This window comes from Anas acuta, chromosome 14 (genome assembly GCF_963932015.1).
Source record: "Anas acuta chromosome 14, bAnaAcu1.1, whole genome shotgun sequence".
Taxonomy (NCBI): domain Eukaryota; kingdom Metazoa; phylum Chordata; class Aves; order Anseriformes; family Anatidae; genus Anas; species Anas acuta.
The window spans coordinates 3,866,792-3,890,582 of NC_088992.1; the positions used below are offsets into that span (position 1 = coordinate 3,866,792).

The following is a 23,791-nucleotide window of genomic DNA, read 5'->3' on the forward strand; positions in this document are numbered from 1 at the left end:
CCTCCAAGCCTTGGGTCAAGAATTGAATTCAAATGGAGATGTTCCTCTACAGTTTCTGCTGATTATTTATTTTATTTTATTTTATTTTATTTTATTTTATTTTATTTTATTTTATTTTATTTTATTTTATTTTATTTTATTTTATTTTATTTTATTTTATTATTTTATTTTATTTTATTTTTTCATTTTTTTCCTCTTTTCAGCCAAAGTGAGCTGACTCCCACATGCTGCTCTCCAAAGAGCCCAGGTTCTTTTCCCTGGCTGTTTAACACCAGAGCAGGAGGCATGGCTCCTCCTGGGGACATTTCTCCTGCCTGCAGAGCAACCGTGGTTACACATATTTACTCTGCATGGGTTCAAAGAACAGGACAGAGAGGCAGGCAGCCAGCACAGGGGCTGGAAAAGTCAACAGAGTCATAAAAAAGCTAATATAGTTTGCAACTGTTTTACCTATCATGTCTCCTTGCAGTCAGGGAGGTTTGGAGCAGCAGCGGGACGTGGATGGCTGGAGGTCTGGATGTCTTCCCAGCACCCTCACCTCTTCCTCCCTGAACTTCTGTCCAGTTTAACCAAACTTTGCGTCCTTTCTTTGCTTATTTATTTTGTTGAGTTTGTTAGTCCGTAGGAAAAGCAGAAAGGCAGCTGGGGGCTGAGCGCTATAAATAGCAAGGAGAGTCTACGTGTTCCACTTTAGCACAAAGTTTATTAAAAAGGCTTGTCTGCAAATGGTACCAACTCTGCAATAACGGGGGAAAATGCTGCAATGGATGCACATAAGTGGCACATCAGGGGACACTCCTGGGAGCCACCAGAGGTGTTCCCAGGGGCAGGTGGCACTGCCAGGAGGGCTCTGAGCCTCCCCTTTCCCTCCTGTTTGCATGCAGGTTGCACACGCAGACACAGAGCCCAAATATTTTCCCTTCTGCTCCAACAAAATGTTATCTCGTGCTCTTGAAAGATTTGTTTTGTGCCCTGAGGATGCAATCGTGCAGCACCAGTGCCATCGCTTTGGGCTGAGGACTGTTGCTAATGGTCACGGTCCAAGCACCTGGCAGCCGGTGCTGGAATAAATCCTCTGGTGTTTTACAAGCGCCCTGTGTGCGTGCAGGCTCTGGAGTGTGTAAAACTCCTCCTGTTTTTTGGCTGTCTGTCTGAGGCTGATAGAGAAACAGATGAGAAGCCCTGGGAGTAAATCAAATGTGTTTTCAACAGCACCATATCCGGGCTTAATCTCAAAAAAACTAAATTGCCATAAATAATACTTTAATTGCAAAAAATAAGAGTTGATCCTTTCCCTCTGTTTTCCTTAATTTAGAAGCTCATTTAAAGTCCTCAGTTCCTTGTAATTTTTCCTCATTAACTTACTTCTTACTTAGTACCTTTGTTGTTGTTGTTGCTTGTTTTCTATTTCTCTTTGTTTAAGGTTTCCAGCAGATAATGACTTGTTTTGGTAAGGTTTTAATGTGCGCTGGAAGTGATGCTGTGAGGACACGCATCGAGGCTCTGGTGGTGGCTGGAGTTTAGCAGCAATAAACCCTTCAGTGCTGGGGCTTCCTGGTATGCCTGGAAGCTGGGCCAGTGTCCTCATCCCTGATGGCATCACTGGGATGAATCCTGGGGCCCAGGAGGCCGTTGCTGTCATGCAGACAGGGCTGAGCACCCTTGGTGTGTTGTGAGAGACCCGAATTCTTCATTTGGGTGCCCATGCCCAGCAGCTCCTTCTGCTGCAGTCAGTTCTGCCCAAGTAAAGGGGGGAACCTTGAGGGGTTGCTCAGCCCCTTGGCCCCTTGCTCAGCCCCTTGAGAGGCTGCTCACCCATTCTGGGTGCTCAGCCTGGGGTGTCCCACCTGGATGTTGTCCCTCTGGCCAAGCCCAGGCCATTTATTTACGATTATGGTGATGCGGTGGCAGCTGCGGCCTAAGCTTGGCCCAGTCTTGCTGTAGCCTGATACAAATCCTGGCATCAAATCCCTAGGGCTGAAAGAAGGGAAACCAGCATCTGTGAACCTCAGCACCGTTTGCTGGAGCTCTCTGGGTGGCCTGGGCCATCGTGTTTGCTTTAACAAACACGCAGCCAAGCTGCAAACAAACAGGATGCAAATCTTAGAGGCTGACCGGTGCTTGGGGTTTGGTTGTGCGGTGGAAGGCTGGAGCCTTTCCCCGTTTCCAAAGCGGTAAATAATGCATGATCTGTCTCCTCCACGCTTACGCAACCCCTACCATGATAAATATCAACCGAGGGAAATGAGAGTGGAAAGAGGCATTATCTTTCTCGGTAATGCAACCATTTACAATCTGCGTTACGATTCTTCTGCTCTGAGGAGTAAGCGGCAGTCGGGGGGATTGTTTCTGTTAGCAGACCAGAAATCACAAATCATGGGCTGTAATTTTCCAGTGTCACTTAGAAGCAGCCTTAAAAACTTAAAGAGGAGAGGAAATAAAAATAATATACAGAGGTTGTTTCCTTTTTTAATCCCTCTGAAGTAAAACACTTATTTCCAAGTGCCTGAGAATCAAATATTGAGGACTATATGTTCAAAGGCAGGGTCTTAAAGCTAATCACCAGACACTTAATGAGGGGATGTTGCTTTCTGTGCTTAAATACAGATCTGGATGCCTGAAGAAATTGGTCCAAGTGCTGAGAAGCCTGGATTATTTTTTTTTAATTTTATTATTTATTTTGTTTTAGGAACTTGTGTCTCATATTTAAAATCGAGCTCTAATATTATGTTTCTCGTGTTTTCACCAGCTGAAACAGAAACATTTAGAAGGTGTCCAAAGAAGTCTGTGGGTCCAGAGAAGATGGGAGCTTGTGTGCATCATATCATGGCTCAGCCCAAATCCTTCATTCATCCCTGGGTTGTGAGGAGCCATGTGATGGAGCAAGCCACTCTCCATCAGAGGATGGGGATAAGCACCTTGCACCTCCTGCCAGCCAGGTGAGTTTTGCCACTGCTCTAGCAGGTACGGAGAAATAACTCAGGCTGTTGGGTGAACCCTCCCTGCCATCCCATCCCAAGGGTTTGTGGCCTTGTGTGGTAGCAATGAGGGTTCTTTCTGTCCTGAAAAGAAGTGGTTTGTCCCTGCAATAGCCAGCTGGCTGCATACAGAAGCACAACTGCTGCTGTTTGGTGCAGCCACGATAGTGTGGATGGCTGTCCAGTGATGTTCCAGGAAATGTAGCATCAGAGTTTGTGCATGCAGCATGTGGGTGTTTTGGAAGTAAAAACAAAAGGTGCAATTGCAGAAAAAGGTTCTTTTGTACCTCCTTTACCTCATAAGACTGACCATTAGTCGTGAGACACCATTTTGTGAGCTGAGCTGGGTGCAAAAGGGGGCTTTTGGTTGAGAAAAGAAGGGACAACACATTACTTCTCATAGGTTTTAGTTCTGAATTCATCTTTCAGTGCCAAAGATCCCTTACCAACCTGCGAGATGAGTAAAAGGCAACACCCACCCCATCCTGAATACATTCTTCGGGGATCAGCAGTGTATTTGGGGAGGCTGTGGTGAACAGCACTTTTCACCTCTTTCCTATACGTCTCTTCTCAAATGGAATAGAACAAGCCTCTCTCCAGGCTGCTGCAGAAAGCACGTCCCACCTGCATGTAGCCCTCCTTCTCCGTGTCCCACTGATATGCTGTAAAACTTCACATTTTACCATATTATTGGCTTCATGTAGGAAATTCTGATCAGGCAGGACTGGCATGTGCCCACCAGCTTTTGAGAAAATGTTGAACTCCCAGCTAGAAACCCTCTTTCTCTGACATCACCCTATTTTTCCCTACCTCACTCTTGCAAGCATTAGGTTTTTGGAATGAGACATGGATTGCTAGGGAAGCTTCACAGATCATCACGGGGTGTTTTATTATTGGAGCTTGTTTTTATTCATTGCTTCTTGCTTGTCTGGTGTCAGAAACGGTTCCTCCTTTTTGCAGACATCTGGGCATGATCTGTCAGTGATGGGAAGCTGTGGCAGTTTCTGTCAGGCAGTAAATGACAGGTTGGGTAGATGGGGTTTCTCTTTCTTCTCGAGTTATTGATTTATGGTTTGTTTTTTTAAGGCCCTCGATGACTAAATTTTGAGAAGAGCCAACCCCAAGTAGTGAGGGTGAGCTATGAAAGCTGGGTTATCCCCAGAGAGAAATATGAAAGTTTCCTTTGCAGCCAAGGGACAGCCTAGACTCCCTGCACACACGCCAAGCCTCTTATCGCTCTGGTCAGGTTCTGTACAAGTGGTCCATTTTGCAGCCCACATTGAAAAATGGGCTTGATAATACTTCCTCACCCTGCAGAGGTCCTGAGCACTGATCACGGAAGGTGGCAAGGTGCTCTGATGCAGGAAATAAGGAGTAACAAACCAGCTAGCACAGCTCCCCTGCCCCACGTAGGAAATCCTCCCTCTGAGCACTGTTAGGGCTTGTGGTGTGCATGCTTCTCTGCTTGTGTAAGGTAGTAAAGCAAATGGATTGCTCAGGGTCATCTATTTATTGTTGGTCGTGGTGTGAGCTAAGCCTGCTTACAGTGTCAGCTCTGAGAAATATTGTTCATGCAAATGGTGCTCACTCATGGGTTCTTGGGTGCCCTTTGGAGGCAGGAATGATATCAAATGTAAGAGCAGCACATCAGCCTTCTCAGAGCAGGCATAAACCTCAGAGGTTTAGATTAACTTTAGTTTGGCAAGTACCAAACTCTGTGTGGCTACTGCTTTAAGGCACATTTCAATCTCTGACTGCGAAAAATGAAAACTGAACACAGTGTTCCTCAGCAGGCCAGGGAAGAGCGCTGATGTTTAATTGTTTGTGTGCTGCTTGATAAAGAAGAACAGTTTTATAATTTCTAATTTATCATTCATAATGGTCTGACTCAACAGATCACATTGCTGGTTCTTTGTAGCTCTGAGATCTCAGAGTTAAGAAGAAGCCTTCTGCAGCACACCGAGAGCATCTCTGGCAGCGGCAGGGACGGGGCTGCCTCGTCCACTCCATACCCATGGTTTCTGTCAGCTGAAATCTTGTCTCCCTCACTGAAGTCACCTGGACAGTGGCAGAACAAAAGGATTTATTTCATTTTTTATTTTCTTTCTGATGAAATCAGTAAGAAAAACAACCCCTTTCCTTCTTCCCTTCCCCAAAAGACCTACACATGTACAAGAGAAGGACTGATGGAGGATTTGAGGGTGAAGTTGTAGTTTCAATTCTTACAGCAGAGCTGAAATGTTTGTGTTGTTCACTGGATGCATTTGCCCAAAAAGCAGGAGAAAGTCTCGTAGCCCTGTAGGTCAGGTTTCTATGTCTGTTTGTGCCACCTTTTGTGAATCCTGGAGAAGGACTGGATGTACATTATCAGAGTTCCGTATTTAGGTTAATTTTATCAGTGGCTATGAAATGTCCTGGCCTGCAGCAGGCCCAGCTTTGAATCAGATGAAATCGGGCCCTTTCCTCATGTTCCAGATTTATGAGTTAAATCTAGGACAAACATCTCCTTGTTTCTGTGGGTGGTTCCTGGTCAGGCCTTTACGGGAAGTGAGGTTTGGTTTAGGTTATTAATGGGTTTTTATAACCCAGGAGAAAGAGGACAGCCCGGCTGCTAGGCAGAGGTAGAAACGGAGGTCTGTGAGAGCAGAGCCCAGCGAGCAACGTCTGCTGGAGGGGAAAGAAAGCACTCGAATTTGTCTCGGTTTTCCTGTCCGCAGGGCTTAGCCACGTCGGGCCTGGCTCCTCACCCTTTTCCTTTACTCTGGTGGCTCCCTGGGTGGGTGTTGTTGGCTCTCAGCAATCGTTGCCTAAAACTGTAATTATTATTAGTCAAGGAAAGCCAGCTGTCCCCAGCTGTGAAACTAACAGGACAGAGCTGCACCGAGCTGGGCACAGCCCTTGCTTTGGGAGGCTGCAGCTCAAAATGAGGAAGGGAAGCAGCAGAGCTGGTCAGCCACCCTCAGCGGCACCATACAGGCTCTGCTGGGAACAAAACCTCCATGTCCTCACCCATGTCCAGAGCCCAGGTGGCCCTGGCCATTAAGCTTCTAATACAAGGGCAGGGATGCTTTAAATTCTGTTTTCCATGTGGCAATGCTGAGCAGCTTTCAAAGAGCAGCTGGGAGAGGTGCTTCGTTGTAGGGCAGTGGCTCCTCTGTGCAGCACTCAAGCACAGGGCAGCCTGGTGTCCACTGACCAGCACCCAGGGGAGCTGGAAAATGCCCCAAAGTAGTAAAATGCAAAATGCAGAAAAGGCTGGACAAATATGCTTACAGAATACACTAAAAAGAAGATCCATCAGCCTGTAACAGAGATTACTTTAATCATCTAAAATCTTGTTGCTCCTGGAATATCTGCTCCTTCATGGAGCAAACAAATTGGTTTTTATTCCATTGCTATAACTTCACGGAAATGCATTTGACAAGCTCAGTAACCAAAATTATTTAGGATAACAATATTATCTTTTTCACATTGATAACAGCGGTCATAAAAGGAAAAGTGCGTGAAATATAAAGCCAACAGAAATACCTCAAATCTTAGACCCTTGAAATATTTGCATCTCTTATACTACAGTTGGTAAAATAAAACTTCACCTGACATTTAACTTTGCAGAGGAAGGTGGTGTTATCAAGTTATTCCTTTTGGAGACGAGGCAGTAAGATGATGTTCCTGTCATGTGCCTTGCCTATATGGAGGCAAATACATTCCAGTTGTATTTAATTAGTTTTGAACCTATGCTTGTGAGAAATACAGCACAGTACTGTTATTAAAATTCATGCTTTATAATAATTAGTACAGTTAGTGCAGTCTGTGCGAACTGCAAGCTATTAACTTTGATTAATGGTGGAATTATCCAACTCTTGCTATCATTTAACCCATTGCTAAATTTTTAAGGAGAGAGAAAGGTTGTGATCATTCTCAAAGGCTACATCAGGCCAGCCATTAATTATGAATACTCATTAATTATAACAGATTGTCTGCCATAAAATCTCTTTAACCGAACTTTTGAGTTTTTTAGCAGGGAAATTGTGACATATATAGGCGGAACTGTCCCTTTTAAATTGCTGAGGTTTTATCTCTCATCGAATCCATATCTAAAATTGAGAAAAATGACTAATATAGTTAGGAAACCCATTTTTCAGAAGATCAAAGTCATAAAATTCTGTTAATTCCCTTTGAGACAGAAATATGAATTATAGTTAAGAGACTTTTCCCTGTAACTTTTTTGTTTCATTTTAAACCTCCAATTGTTCCCCAAGCTAATCTCCCTTTGTATTCAGCTGTAAACTAATTTGCTGAACTATCAGGAGGCTAAAAAAAAAACTCTGTTTAAAACTGTCTCTTGCAGGAGCAGCTTTAAAAGCACACATCCTTCTGAAGAATAAAAGTAATGCCCTACTCCTCCTTGTCCCCAGCAAACACCTCTGAAGCTGAGGGTTGCCTTTGGTCTTGTTTTCCAGTACTTATGTGAGAGTGCAGGAATGTTAAGCATGTTGTTCACAAGTGAAAAAGACATATTCATTTTAATATATACTGTGACTGGTTGGGAAGCTCCTTGATGCTGTACCTCTGGCCTCCTCCCTAGGCTGGGACGCTTACTACGTGCCAAGGCGGGCGACACCAAACTCTTTGTAGTGGCCATAAGGTGCAGATGTTCCCTTTGTGCAGCACCCTGTGGCAACTTGTGTTTGTGAAAGGAAGGCTCACAAAAAGCAAATGCAGCTTAGTACAACCCAGCACAGCCGGAGTTAAGAGTACACACACTCCAAGCTCATGGGAGTTGTGGGGTAAACATTGATATTTTTCTTTAGAAGTTATTTTGTCTGGTCTTCTCCCCTCTGAGCTGCCTTGGTCTTTTCTGTTTGTAGTTCAGGACTCATGGCTTAACATTTATAGGGGAGATTTCAGCTGAACTTCCAGAATGTCTTAAAAGCAGTTTTACCTAGATTTTTAATTCTTTCAGTGCCAGGTTATTCCTAGAGCCACTGCCATTGCTTTGCCCTGTCTCATATTGCCATCTGGCTACAACATCACAAATCTATCTGGCGCCCTATTTCTAGCCCGGAGGCACACACCCTTTCAATTTCTGACAAATTTCCACAGAGGCTTTTTTCCCTTTGATATTTAAGAAAAATCTTGTAGGATGAAAACGTTGCACCGATATTCTTAATGGTTATTTAGAGAGCGAAGTGTTTGGACTTGCTTGAAAATACCCCTGGGCACCTATTTGCATGTGTAGGTGCCTAAATATCTGAGAAAAACGACCATCTGCTGTCTCTGGACTTAGATCCTCAGTGAATACGTAGACTACTGAAATGAAGGGAATTTAGGCACATACATTTCTTTTGATGATTTGTTCTGCTCCTAATTTCTCTATCTCACAGAGGTGTGCGGAGGAAGAATATACAAAAGAATGTGAAGGGCTCTGATAGCTTTGTGCTGTCTGCATGTGTTTTACAGATAACATTATGGAAGATTAGCAGGAAAAAAATTTTTTTGAACAAGTATTCTCCTCTCCATTTTAAAAATACAAATACCTTTGAGCTCTTACTTTATGAAAGAAGGACTTACTTACCTGTTGGCTAAATATCATTGCCAATTCAAAAGCAATTAATTCCTGAAATAATTTTGAGCCACCTCGAGATAATTCTTATCTATAAAAATTTTTCTTCCATCTTTTTCTGGTAAAATTTCAGATCAGATGTTTTATTTATGTGAAACTCCTGGATTGGCTACAAGAGAGTATTTGCCCTTGGTGTGCCAGGTTACAAATCATTCTGATTTAGAAAACTGAAATCCATCCTGCTTTATTTGTGCTTTCATTTTGTGCAAAAGAGAGAAGCATTAGTACTCTAATGCGGAATATTTTCTGATCTATGCATAGTGTGACTGCTGGAAAGTGATACAAAATTGTGAAATTCAGAGCCAAACAACATATTTTCCCAGATCTGGGAGGACGTTCGCACTGAGATCTGGGTAACTCCCAGAGGGCAACCCCCAGCATTTTGTTTTATATTTTCATCACTAAATCGAATGGACCCTTGAGAAACACTAGAAAAAAAATCACTCCTAAGCCTAGAAGAAGCTCCAGATGCTACAAGAGGAAGCCTGGGACAGGAAATTAGTAAATTTATTATCAATTTCAATGGTGGCTCTTTAAATATAAGATCACGTATCGATTCTGAAACTGCTCCATGACCATTTTCCATCAGTGTTGGTGGCATTTACTGCCAAAATTAATTAGACACTCATTGATGCTGGGCCAATTCCCTGACTTGCACGTTGTCAATCAGGTAGAAATCCAAATGTGCGCCCACTCACTAAACCATTTTCTTTCTCTCTGACACCATCAGAAGCACATGACACATGTTGTGGATCATGTGAAAGAAAAGCAGATATGCTCTCCTTTTCACTCTGCTGGGAAAGAAAAAAAAAAAGACTCTCAACTGTATAATCATTTTTCTATAAAATAAATTACTTTATCTGTCGTAATACTGTCACACTTCAGTTCTCCAGTGATCTACTTCTTCCATCTGTGTGCATAACTGAAATCTTTTCTACACCTACTCTATGTACTTTCAAGTGTCAAAATCCAGCCTCAATCACTCCTGTCATTAAGTCTCTTGTTCCCGACGGGATAGGGGCAAAGCTCCACAGTTCTTCAGTCCTCTTTGGGTAATTTCTGTGCTCACTTTGTTGAGATCATGCGAGCTGTCCAAAATATGAGCTGGCCAAGTTTTGTTTTGTTTTGTCACCTGAAGTTTTCCACTTATTACTCTTGAAACTACTGGATATTTTTATCACTTTCTGGGTCTTGTTTCCATCATGACTGTTGCTGTAGTTAGGCGTAATTTCAAGAGATATCCACATTACCCAAATCCTATGAAAGTTGACTTACTGCTTCTTATTGAGTAATTCTGCATGACTCACACTTTATTCTCTGATATAATTTTTTACACTCATTTGCAGAATATTGTTCAGACAATTGAGCTTACTTACCAAAATCACCGTCTTTTGTAGCAAGACAGTGCAATCTTTCTTCTTTCACAAAGCCATTGCAAGAACAATGGGCTGACCCATAAATTGCAACCATCTTGTTTTGCTTAAAATATGGATTCTACTTTGCTAAATGAAATAACGTCAGGGAAAGAAAAAAAAAAAAGAAACCCTCTTGGAAGCTATGAATCTTCACAATTTAATGTGACAACGTGCCTCTCCCACTGAGCCGTGACCTACTTTGCTGACAAAATGCTCTCGTTACCTTCCCCCAAACATGAGGCTGTCGAAGCCCCAGGAATTCGTCACCTCGGGTTTGAAATTGTGAAGTCGCAGTCAGTGCCGAAGGATCCTGCAACGGTTTCCTCACGAGGCAGTCTGGCAGGCACTGTGCTGCTTATCACTTCTCCAGTAAATGCCCTCCCTTCTCATACTGTTTCTGTTTGTATCATTTCTTATCTCTGCTCCAACGTACACCCCACGAATTCAGAGCTGGATGAATTTTGCCATCTCAGGAGAGAATTTGGTACTTTTTTTTGACTGCGCTTATTTTTGGATTAGCTCAATTAAAATGTTTTGCTGTGCTGTTCAATTTTTTTCCCCCTCTCTCTCTCTTTTATTCTTATTTATTTATTTATTTTTGTAATTTTTACTCTAGTAAATGAATCCTTTTCCTCTATACAACATATGATGTGCATCAAAACTTGGTAGGATGCCTCTTCATGGAGAAACAGGAGACAACAGATTAAGCATCAGCAGCTGTGGGAATGACCTACAACATATGGAACATATGATAATTATCCAGTCTATATTTTGTAAGAGATAAACTCATACTGCTTTGTTAAAACATGCAAGTAGAGAGAATTGGATAGTAATGGCAAGTGACTGCTCCCAGTGATAAAGGTCCTTAACTGTACGATCATGTTTTTTTGGCTCTTCAACTAATGCATGCAATCTACTTATCATAGAATCATTCAGGTTGGAAAAGACCTTTAAGATCATCTAGTCCAGTATTTAACCTACTACTAAAATCCACCACTAAATCATGGTACTACGTTCTGCGTCTACGTGTTTCCTGAAGACTTCCCATGATGGTGACTCAACCACTGCCCTGGGCAGGCTATTCCAATGCTGCACAACCCTTTACATTGTTTAACAATTTAACAGCTTGTTAAATTCAAGTTTGTTAAACTGCAAAGGCAGCATCCCTTGGATTTTTGTACTGGAGATATTATGGTACTTGTCTTAGTTAAACGTCGCAGCTCCCACGTGTAAAAGCTGAGTTTGTCCATCAGGTTTTGTGTTTGTGACTCATAACCAAAGGTACTGATCATAGCACATAGACATACCATTATCACCTGCTGAGACAATGCTCGGGCTTATTATTTGGTGCAGATGATTAGGTTTTAATGCCACAAAGAATCATTACAGTCAGAAGCTAAATAAATGTTTTGTCAGCTAGAAGAATGTTTCAGAGCTTGATCTGGTTCATTAGAAAAAAGAAGCTTGGGAGATGATTCTAGGTACACCTTCATGGGAGACGTGCTGCATACTGAAGGGCTTCTCCACCTGCCAGAAGAAGTACCTGCAAGAGCTAATGGCCTTGTCCAAATCGCAAATCCTTAAAAGCTGGGGAATTAGCAACTGGAACATACTACTAAGAAAATGGTCCTTAGGTCTTGTTTATGTTTAGTTACAACTGGATGCCTTTCAGGGTGTGATTTTGCACCAAACTTAACATCCATCTTATCTCATACAGAAGGCTGGATGTCATCACCCGTGACACTCAGGAGGTTGGATCACAGCCATTTTCCTCTGTCAGGGAAAGCCCTTGAAAGTTCGGATACCGCTGCCTATATCTCTGTGGAGTAGAAATATTGTGTAATGATATATACCGTTATTAAAAATAAATAAATAAATAAATAAATGATATGTGCCTTTGCAATTAAAGAGGTGTAGAGAAATGGCATGGTTAAGGTCAAGTTATTTTTAGAGCATTTTTAAAACTATATACCCCTCCCTCTATCCAAATCCTTAAGTATTGTGTTACAGTAAGGTGTAGGCTTCTATGTTTTAAATGATCTGAAGTCACCCTTTGCAACAATTCTCAGACTCTTAGTACTTATGATTTCATTTTGTATTACACTTTGCCTTTTCGCAATACTGCTTTACTTGGATCTACAGAACTAATCCTTGCATGTAGGAAGAAGCTGTCTGCACGGTATCTTCTAGGAATAAAAGGCTCTACTCTGCTGTACTGTTTTCAATAAATATTTTATTATTCACAGTTTCAAATATTCTCCTGTTGAATCTCAGCAGCTGTACTTTTTGAAAATAATGTGTGATTCAACAATGAAAGTTTGCTTCTGAGTTCTGACAAAGAAAAGCAAGCCAGCTCTCCTCTTCCTCAGGGAACACCCAACAAACTGCCAAAGCATCAGGTACGGATTGCATCTCTCCTTCAACGCTCTGAACTTCTTCCTGTTGCCACAATTTGTGTTGAGAGAACTTAATATAAAAGAAATAAGTGGCATGTAATAAATAAATACTCTCTGAACTTGCAGGAGCTTCAGCTCCTTTATCATACAGCTGGCTGGGGGAAAGAAAAGGCAGGTGTGATATGAAGAAAAAAAAAAAGTCCAAAAGATTTTAAAAGGATCCTGGAACTGGGTTAGTTCAAACCTCAATCTGCCACTGGAGTTCATGTGTCACTAGTGGTCAGATTCTGCTTGCCTTACTCCACAAATAAGCGCACTGATTTCACCAAGGTTACTTGCTCTCCTGGGTGAAAACTGTTGTAATTAAGGGGAAGAGGAACATATTTTAACCCCTAAAAGACCTCTTTGTCTTTCCCTAAAATTTTGATGCCATCTGATCAGAGAAAAAAATAAATAATAGAAATTGTGTCATAAAGCTTGGGCTTAGCTCGAAGATTTGAGAGTTAAATTGTGTGTGTGTGTATGTGTGTTTAAATGCCTCTCAAAATGCTGCACATCCACTTATCCCCTTTTTGGATATGCAATTTTCATTCTATTGATTTTTTTGACATATGGTTATGTAAAGCATGTAATAGCAAACTCTACCCATTTACACCTTCCAGAAGGCAGTCACTTCAGGAGTTAATGCAAGATTATTTTTAGTATGTATTCAAGTTTATTCATGCTGAAAGGTAGTAGTTATCTTTTGTAATTTTAGAGTAGTTATTTGAATAAAAACATGAGTATAGTTCCATTTTAACTGCCATGTGACATTTGGGAGCTGGGTAAAACTTCTCCCAGGATGCCAAAATCTCAGAGATTTTTCTTCTGCATCTCAGCAGTGCACACAATACCTGTGTATGTGTTGGGACCTATGTCTACAAACACATAAAATATGAGTAATCTTGTATACACTGAGAGAATATTGTACTATAAACAAGGAAAATATCTCTAGGCCAGAAGGAAGTGGTTTTCAATGTTTTTTTCTGTTCTGTTTTGTTTTTGTTGAAATTCAGCTATGCTTTTGCATCCAAATTCCATATTAAGCTATCACCAGAGGATTTACTAGATAACAATCAGTGGGTCCTCAGCTGAGTGTTCTCCCTAGAGCTGGGTAAATATTTCTGTTAGCCAAGTAACTGAACCCTTTTTCAGTTCATAGACTATGAGAAGAGGTTGCAAGTTTCTCATGTTTTGGGGTCACTGTTCAGCTAAGTCTTACGTTGTTGTTTCTGCTTTCTAATGGAATAACTAAAAACAAAGAATCTGCAAAACGAGTGTGTAATTTTGGGGGAAGGAGTTTGGTTGTTTGTCCAAGAAGGCACGTAGGGATTTGGCTAGGACAGACTACACAGAGGCACCAGCAAAAGGTCAACAAAATGTATTTTGCAAAATTTTCTTTTTTCCAAGTTTGATTTACAAGAACTTGAATATAAGCCTCTTATTTGGAGATAACTGTGGGTCTGACACTAGAAGAAGCTATGCTGTAAAAATAATAAATGAGTCATGATGATAATGAGGCTATAGTTATGCAATAACAAGTTATCCCTACTTCCTTTGCAGGCACTGCACAATTGCTCATTTTGATATTCAAGATAATCTGGGTTGCTCCTATTCTGGGGCCTGTTTTCATACCTCTGTGTAATACCTTCTTGCAGAAGAATTTTGCAGAATAATGACTTTCTCAGTCTCTTTCACAAACAAACATATCATAGAAGTGTTTGTTCTACTGGGTTCATTGACAGCATTGTTCAAAGAGGCATTTTATGACATTTCTTCTCCTAATCTATATTTCTATTCAGGGCGTTTTGAAAGCATTTTCCAGCTTGTGAGTCCTAATGAACCAGCCATGTATATGTTTGCGTTTCCTCAACAATAAAATCTTCTTACTCCCAAGCAATGTTTGGCAGCTGGAATCGCATAGCTGCTGTGGATCGATGGAAGGCAGAGTCAGAGCAGTTCCTCTCGTTATGACCAAGTCACAGGAATAAGAAACTGTGTTGGGTGACCACAGTTTGTATTTGAAAAATGCCAAAAATTTTGGCAAAACTGTTTATGTAAACAAAGGAACAATTTTATGCATGTAGCTCCTGGAGAACATGTGGGATCTACCATGTTTTTCTTACCTCCCTTTTAGTGCTGTTATTTGGATTGTAGTTACCGTACTTAACTCCAAGCAGGTTACTCGTTTTCTATTTATCATTTATTATCGCTGAATTCCTCATCTTCCATTTCTTTTTTAGAAATTAAGTTTTATTTTTTATTTTTTTTTACTAAAAGGCTAAAATAAGAGACAAGAATCAGCTCAGGTAACATATGGTGGATTTCTTGCTTTGGTTTGGTGCTTTTATAACCAAATTCTTTTCCCCGCATTTCTACTGATGCAAGAGCCCATGTGAACTGTCTCAGAGCTGCCTCAAACACAGACCCTCCAGGATGTCCCATCTCCTGTCCCCTCCCAGCTCCTGCTTCAGGTAAGCTATGTGCAGTGTTGTACAGAGCCTCTCTCTAACCCTTATTAAAAGCATTTTTCATAAGGCTCATGAGATGCTAGACTGGATCCTGCCAGCTTTACTACCCCCTGTAACACCATCCTGACCTATGGGTCATTTAGAGTGTGGACAGTTGGGCAGCAATGTACCTGAAAGGTTCAGTATGCAGCCCTCGAATGGCAGCGGAGAGTTAGCAAGAACATTTGGAAATGTAAAGAAAATACTTCTGTACACAGCTGTTTCATCCCTGCTGCAAAGTCAGAACAAGTAATCCCCTGGCTGTAGAAAGAAATTAGGCCATATTTCTTCAGCTCCTTTGGAAATACCCACAGGTACTGTGGGACCCTTAAGCTGGATAATTCTCTGCCTCTCTTGATGTGAAAACAAAGTTGCTTTGTACTGTACTGTTCTTCCTCAGGAAGGTGTCTCTGCCATCCTTCCTGCCCCTTTTGCTGTTCAAAGATTTTTTTAAGTCCTCAGACGGAAAGCTCATTAATCATAAATGTCCATCTGTTGCAGTCTCTGCCATGGGTCCACCCTCACCACAAGGGTTTGTACACTTGAAGAGCCAGAGAAGCATCCCAGTTATCCGACTAGCTCCGGTTTGGTCCCTTTTGCCCCTGAGGGCATCTCATCTCGCACTCATTCACCTCCTCCTGTGTACTGCCTTGCCCCTCGCTGAAAGCCCCCGCAGGACCTGCAGTGCATTTTGACTTCTCCAGCAGGAAAGGCAGAGCTAAGCAGCAACCAAAGCATTATTTATTTACCCCTGGGCACTGGTGACCTGCAAACAAGGAATGAGCCTTGGTGCGTGCTGCCTGCCCTTCCCTCCACCCCCTGGAAGGTGAGTCCAGAATATCCCCTCAATCCCTGTGCCACATAGGTCACCCTGGCAGCCTCACCTCCTTGCTTCCCCAAGCATCTCTAGTGCTTAGGATGCACTAGACCTAGTGCGGGACCTAAGAAGGGTTATGCATCTGCTGGCATTTTTTTTCACTGTCCTTGAGAACTCAGTTCCTCAGTCCGTTTCCCTGGAGGTACTGCTGGTCTCTGTATTGAGTTTTTCTGCATTTCTAAAGCAGAGTTTTGAGAGGAATTACCTGAATCTGTAGAAACATGACCATGAATCAGACACATTAGCTCCCTGATGTTTTATTCTTTTGTTCTCCTTTTCTTTAAATATTTTCTAGTGAGAAGAGACATTGTTAGAGAGACACAAAGGTTAAGTATCAAAGCTTCCCTGACTAACTTCATGTTTTCATCCAGGCGGTGGGATGCAAGCCCAGGGCAATCAGCAGGACCTGCTGGCAGCAGGTAGGTGACAGCTCTTGGGCTTTGGAGAGCTACTTTAGCTACTTTAAATGCTTTGTGTTTGAGATTCAAGAAAGGAAGAGAACAGCCCAACTTGTACTTTTGCAGCAAATATGATAGGAAGCTCTTGGCAGCGGTGCCAGGATGTTTCTAAATTGCCTTTTAAGCTTCATGAGAAATAAATTGGTATAACTTGTTTGCAAATTAACATATGGTGGTTACATGTGTATGAAAGGTCTTTGTCAGTCTCAGCCCATTTACAACTAGTGAGCAAATAATTTAATTACTGGGAAACATTGCCACTAAGTGCACGCACAGACTGTTAGCTGCAGTCTTATTCCAGGCTCTAGGGCTGATGTGGAGGGCTTCTCATCACAGGGACCTGAAAGCAGCAAAGCTGCTCTGGTTTAATCCATTCCAGGTGCTGATTTTTAATTCCTCTGTAAAGCACCGGGCCACCTCAGAAGTTTTGAGGAGAATAGTGCTTATCACATTATTCCCATTTCTAGTAAACTAACAAAAAGAGGGAAAGAAAGCAGCTTGTGGTTTTTCTTTATCTCCAAAGCTGACTTTATTTAGGCAATCCATCAAGATGTATCTCACCGGCAATATTATTTAAGCTGAAATGGGAGACTCACTATTAGTCTTGAAAATTCGTAAGATAAACAGTTTTTGACATTTAATTTGTAGTGGCCAATGGAGAAATAAATTACTAAGCAAACATTGTGCAGAAAATATTTAAGCACAGGAGAAATCAGTGATCTTTGTATGGGATCCTATACCAGGACCATATATTTTGCGTGTTCTGTTTATCTTTGCATTGGGTAAGACAAAGTGTGCAGTTTGTATTGTTTGCTTAGGGAATAATTTAAACATAGCTGAAGATGGAGCATCTGTCGAATGCCACTTTGGTCAGTAAACATTATAAGATGTATTTTTATTAAACATACCCCAACCCTCTCCCTGTACGTCCCCACTTCTGAGAACTGCAGCTCATGAATTACCATCAGCAGAGCTCACCAGGCTTATCTGCGCAGGAAGAAACGGGCGCTTTGTTTCAGAGCTACGCATACATCTAAATGATCTGCACTGCAAAGAAAAGAAATGAGGGGTATATCTAAAGCAGCTGGACTCCAGAATAAAATAATGAATGTCAAATAAGTGAACGCCTGAGGTAGCACACTCCAAAAGAAGGTAGAAGCAGGGTTGGGCTGGTGGATAATAGCTTTTCCATTGGTGTCCCCAGGCCCACTGTTTTGCTGGGTTGATGTCAATAAAGCAATAACATTAGTGCAAGAAGGGCTCACACGTCTCCTCTGAAATCCAGGAGGGGAACCTACAAACACATGCCATACAGGAGAAGGTGTTCCCTAAGGGGGAAAGTTGCAGAGAAACACAGGAAGCACGGGGGGATTTTGTATAGGAGGCGACTCTCTGGCTCTTGGGACTTTGCCCTCCAGCCCTGCTCTGGCTTCCAGCACTGGTTGTTATTGTGCCTGCAGTATCTGGGGTGAATCACACATTGTGGTTATGAAGTTAAAAATCTCTTCTTTGACATCAAATAACTGTTGGGAAATTTTGTTTTAAAATAGGTAGGCCTGGTAGAGGTGAAAGTACTGATTCTGACCTTTTTTTTTATTTTTATTTTTTCTTTTTCTTTTTTTCTGTTAGAAAACCACACTCGTGCAAGCGTTATCCAAGTGCACATGTGGAATAAGCTATGGCCAACCTTTTCCTGCTCCTTTGCCTCGATTTATTTGTCTGGTGTGGACTGCAGCTCTCATCTGCTTCAGATCAAGCCTGCAGTGATGAGGTCCTGGGGTTAGCTGGGGCTTCTGCCTACTGCTACCATGAAAATAATAAATTGAATGGAAAAAAAACAGTCAAAAGATATTTTCACTTAGAGCGGAGCTATTTTGATTATTTCTAGTGATCCATGTGGAACTCTCAAGATTGAGTACCAATTAATTAATTACATTCTTTATTTTATCTAATGGGAACCATGGTACAAACAACGGAGATCTGGCTGGGACTGAGCAGCCCTTGCTGGAAACCAAATACAGAGCAGCAGATGCTACAGATTTTGCTGAGAGATTGGATTTGATTAACTCTTACACTGTGAATGCTGTAAATTTGGGAACTGGGTGGGCCAGGCTGAAAGAGAGAGGTGGCAGATGGAATGAGGGGAAGATGATTAATAGGAATATAAGCAAGCAGCTTTGTATTAGCTTCTGCTGCTTGTTTTGAAAGGTGAGGACTGAAGATGGAAGTAGAGGGAGGTGGCACAGATGGGAAGAGGGCTGAGAACTATGCTAGCTAAAACCCAAGACAAGGGATAAGCAAAAGGGATGTGAAGGTCCTCAGCCCTTTCGCTGGTGGGTCTGGGGGCAGAGGCATCAGTTGTGAGGTGCAGGGCAGATCAAAGCTGCCTTCTCTTTTCATATTTTGGGCTGGAAAGAGTATTTCAAATGGAGCCTGAGTAGCTGCTAATGAGAGCCAAGGAAGAGCTGGCAGTGGTGTGATATGAAAAGATATATATATATATATATATATATATAAATTATTTAGCAGTGGAGGAAGCTGAAGGGATGTTGTGAGGGTCACTTCTGGTCAGGGGGCCTGTCTGCCTCTGCATTTCCACACCACACGTTGGCATTTAGAGGCATGGATTGACTACATGGCTTACAAAGCCGGGCAGTGAAGCAGCAAGGGAAATGATAATAAAAAGGGACAAACAGGAGCATAGGACCCAAGCATGCTCCAACAGGAGCAGGCTGAGAACAAGGAGCAAGAAAGAGGAGCTGTGAAAAAGTGTTAAATAGGCACCGAGACAGGTGTAATGATAGAGACAATCATTTAGATCTGTAGGAAATCGTGAGGACAAGACTGTTCAATAAAGAGCTTACAATAGGGAACCACAGGGACAGCGTGCACCAAATGACATCATTTACCTCTCCGCTTGTTATCACTCATTATGCCACATTATGCTGGAGATCCTATTATATGCTTCTTAACTGCAAATCTGGCCCCTGCTGTGTCAGGCACAGCACAGGAAAAAAACACACCACTCTTTGCCCCAAGCAGTTCAGGATGGGAAGGAAGGAGTATTTCTATGAAAAATTGCATTGTCGGTTCGGTGTTGGAGCCTGCGGAAGATAATGACAGGTGGACAGCGTGTCTCTGAGGGCAGTTCTGTAACCAGGCAAATTATACATATCAAGTAGAAATGACCATAGGCTGAGTAGATCACAGAGAAAACCTTGGGAGATGGATATAGTGGTTTCAGTTTGTCAAGGGGGAAACATTCATTGTAGTGGTAAAGACAGGCTGGAGGAGTTTACGTTTGATCTTAGATTTTAGTGAGCAACAAATCTTCACCCATTCTAACCCAAAGAACCAAGCCCTACGTCGTTACGTGGTCTGCATGGCTTTCACTTGAAACCCTACAAGTCTTGGTGATCAGTTTTACTTTGATGCAGTGTCTTCTTCCAGTGTAGAACCCAAAAATTCAGCATGTGATAAGCCCCAGAGAAGGGAAGGGCTCTGCAAAGATGGATTCCTCTTAGTGGGGAACCAGGAAGGACTCATTTATTGTAACAGGGTAAGCGGCCAATGCCCCTGATCTCATATTTCAGCAAAGAACAGCAAATGGGCAAGAAACTAGCCACAGAGAGGATAAACTGAATTTAGAATAAATAAGAGAGATTTGTTTGCAGTCCTTGGTAGGAGACAGCTTGAAGACATGTACCTGGCTTAAGCAGAAATTGTTTGGTTTGACTGGCAGGGAGCCTCATTTCTATTTGCTAACAGGGATGCAGTTGATAACAAGAAAGTGAATTCTCTGTGAAGGAATGATTGCTACCAGAAGCTGGCTTGTAGCTGCTGAAAGATGCATCCCAAGCAATTCTGTAAAGCACAAAATTCTCCCGAGACCCAAGCGTGAGGAAGTTTCTGCTAAATCCATCTGTTGCTGTACAAGGGGTCTGACCACTCTTTGCAAGAATGGCAGGTTTAAGCTCAACAAATGTCAGGGTATAAATTAAACTACACAGAGCTTTGCCACACTTCTCCCAGTGTTTAATTCATACATTTAATTGAACAAATTCAACAACATGTAGCAGCACAGGGCTGTGCTACCCTGCGCCCTGTCCCTGCGGCCACCCAGAGCCTCCAGGAGGAGAATCCAAACCCTGGGCTCTGCCATCAGTATACAGAGCTATAGGTTGGAGTCAAACACTGAACGGGAGTGAAAATGGCACAAATAGCTCAGAGAAAAGGATTCAGAGGGGAAATTCATGCCAGAACCATAGGGCCTGGGGCCAAAGAAAATACTCACTCAGGAGCTGGAGGCTCAGACCAGACTGAAACCCAGTGTCTAGCTCAGTCATAAGGAAATCTCTCTGACTCAGTTTCCTCAATTTACTCCAGGTTAATTGGTTTTATTTTGGAGAATGGGCCTTATTTTATAGAACTTTCCTCCTTATTTTATTTCCATAAAGTCCCCGCCAGCTGGAGAGGGTTCCTGCTTTGTTCCATTACATTCAACAACAGAAGAGAATTTTCCTTTCTCAACTTACAGATAAACCATTATAGTTAGTAAAAAATACTGTCCAGCAGGGTTAAGTCATTGCACTTAGATGGATTTGACTTTTCTCTGCCAATTATTAATTTCCATGAATTTCAAAATATGTTTTATGCTGATAAAGCTTCTTAAAGCCTTCCCTCTAAAACTGTATTAAAGAATGTGGCGCTTACCTGAGTCCTTTGGAATACCTAATGTGCCATGGCTTTTCCTATAAATATTCACCAATTCATTATTGTCACTAAATTTTAAAAGTGGGTAGGCATTGATTATTTTACCTGTTACAAGATAAAAGTCTTGGGTACTTGCATGAAGTCTGGGCAAGCTTGTGAAGCAATCTGCAGCTTCCAGGCTGGCTCAGCGGGTAATTATTTTGCTAGGTTTCCTACCTTCTGTTTTTTCTTCATGAGTCTTTTTTGTATGTGTGTGTGTTTGTTATTTTTGTTATTTTTATGTTGGAAATTATTCACTGCCTGTAAAAGGCACTTGATTGACAGTGTTGAGCCAGAAACTCCTCTTCCCCCCAAACCAGAAGGGTTTTTAACTACAGGGAAGAATTAAAAACATCACATTTGGGGTTGACATGTCTCCTGGAAGCTGGGTGCAGGTTCAACAAATCCCTTTTCTGCGGGATGGGCCAAATGCAATGGCTCTGTGTGATGGAGCAACCTCTTGCCCAAATTGTCCTTGTTTTTCATTGTCTCTGACTCCTCTTAAAACACCTGCTGCCTGCCTTGGGGTGACAAAACGCTGGTGCCACAGGCTGAGAAACACTTGGGGGTGTTTGTCCGCAGCAGCTGCATATGATTTAAATGATCTGTCTGCTAATTGATTCCCTGTTATTATCTCTCACAGGCCCAATAGCAATAAAGAACACAACCGATGAGCTGTCAGTCTGGCATGTGTGGGCACCTTGGAGCAGATGTAGCATGCCCAGCTGTTAATGACACAGTTGTCAGCTGAAGGACATCACGTGTAAGGCACTGGTGACATGCAATCAATTGTCTCTGGGGCGGGTTTGCTTACTACTTTGCTTTTTCCTGACATTTTCTCACACAAAAAGTGTCCAAAGTCTCACATTCTATTCAGTATATAAAATAATCTTTCTGTGAGACAAAACACCCCAATATAGTACGTGGTCTTCTTACTTCAGCCATTGCTTGGGAACTCATGGCTGTGACGTTCAGTTCATCCTGAAATTTCAGAGTGGAGCATTCCCCTTGTTTCTGAACATCGGAAATGAGTTTGCTAACTGGGGAAAAACAAAAGTCTATCACCATGGGGAATATTTTAAGAAATCAGAAGAGTGATGTTCTCTATGACAAATGACACTTAGCAATGGTAGAATGATGTTTAGTAGTGGCAGAGGTTATTTGCTGCTGGCGTTGCAGAAGTCTGGAATGTCAAAGGACTAGAAAAGCTGGATCTGTGTTTTCAGCTTCACAAAGGAAAAAGAAGAAAAAGTAAAACATGTGATTCATTACTTAAAATAAGATAGTGGGTAGGAAGTGAGGGAGGATGACTCGCCCGCCTTTAAATGGAAATATGTCCAAAGACCCATCTGGCACGTCTGAAGGAGCAGGCAGAGCCGACACTGCTGAGTTGCTGCTTTGTGTGTTCATTGCCACAGCAGCACCTTTGTTCCTCTCCGAAACCGCCTGGGTGTCACTGAGCTCAGGCCAGCTGGGTTGGGCTGAACTGGAAGAAATTAATCTTACTGGGGACCAAAGGACTTTAATACCAATGCTCGTGGCGCTGAGAATTCACATCCTGGTAGTGTGCTCTGACTCCTTGGTGGAGATGAGCCCTGGGGATCGGACTTTACCTGAAGCAGGCATCTCCAGACTTCCTACCAAGGTGCTGACTTGGGCTGGTGCATTAACCCAGCACGGCTGCGGGCTGCGGACATCGGATCAGCTCCAGGTGCTTGGCCAGCTCCTGGGGAACTGCGCAGCCTGCTATGAAACCATGCTGGAGGAGACTGGAATGGCAGCTTTGGTTCATGATGGATGATCCCTAATTTATTTCCACTGTAAAAGGTTTTGGAGACAAGGTTACCCTATAAATAATGTTTAAATTGTAATTTTGTTAAATACCCTTCTCCTGCAGGAATAAATAAATTGCTTTCTGCTTTCATTATACCAAGGAGTCAGCAACATATCCTCGGGTCCAATGCTGTCATTTATTTTATATAATATATCTGTGTTTCTGTTTTTTTGTGTGCGTGTGCCCGTGTGTTTACCAGAAGAAAGATAATTCATCGTGTGGTGCCTGCTCCAGCTGTGACAGGTCTCTCACAGGCCTGCCACAGCCAAGGACACCCGTCACAGCTGTACCCCTGCAAGGTGACACATGGCACTATCCCCGTGGGACAGCGTGTAGCATTCACATCAACATGCCATCACAGCATTTGCTTTCGAAGGATTAATTAGTAACAGATAATTGGCACTTGGTGCCATTGTATTGATTGTGAGAAAAGCCTGCAGTGACAAATCTGTGTACGTTTTACAATACTTATTACACTACAGGCCTGTGTTCTCCTTCTGTAGCCACGCTACTCAGATGTAAGTTATGAACAACCAGAAAAATAATACCTGCTATTGCGTGGCAGTGGGAATTTAGAAATGAGCCTGTCTCAGCCCCTGGGGATCCCAGCCAACAAAAGGCTGGCTGATGTCTCAGATCCAGCCTTCATCTCTTACACTAGGAGAAATATTAATTCAGAAGATAGTGCGTTTGTCATTTAAAAGAAACTTAAGGAGGGGAAAAAAAAAAAGGTATCTGTTTAAGTCTGCCTTCACCAATTCATTAGACTGGTTAGTAAACCTCTTTTGAGCAGGTTTGCTGCGGCGTGCTGAGAGCTTGCCGCAGCCCTAAGGAAGGAGGTGTCTCCTGCTTGACGTGCTGGTGTGCTGCAAACGTCTGGGAGAGCTGCTCCCAGGGGGGTTGCTTGGG

At 42.4% G+C, this 23,791-nt stretch overlaps 1 long non-coding RNA gene across 2 annotated transcripts; it reads left to right on the forward strand.

Annotated features, from left to right (window-relative positions):
• The first annotated feature begins 2,952 nt into the window (after nt 1–2,952).
• LOC137864498 (uncharacterized) lies at nt 2,953–23,042 on the forward strand. Of its 2 annotated transcripts, XR_011101524.1 has the most exons (5): nt 2,953–12,415; nt 14,840–14,925; nt 15,463–15,787; nt 16,210–16,257; nt 21,692–23,042. It is a non-coding gene; the product is annotated as an uncharacterized lncRNA (long non-coding RNA). The 2 variants fall into 2 exon arrangements; XR_011101523.1 differs by having other exon boundaries at nt 2,953–14,925; nt 21,692–23,038.
• The last annotated feature ends 749 nt before the right edge of the window (nt 23,043–23,791 follow it).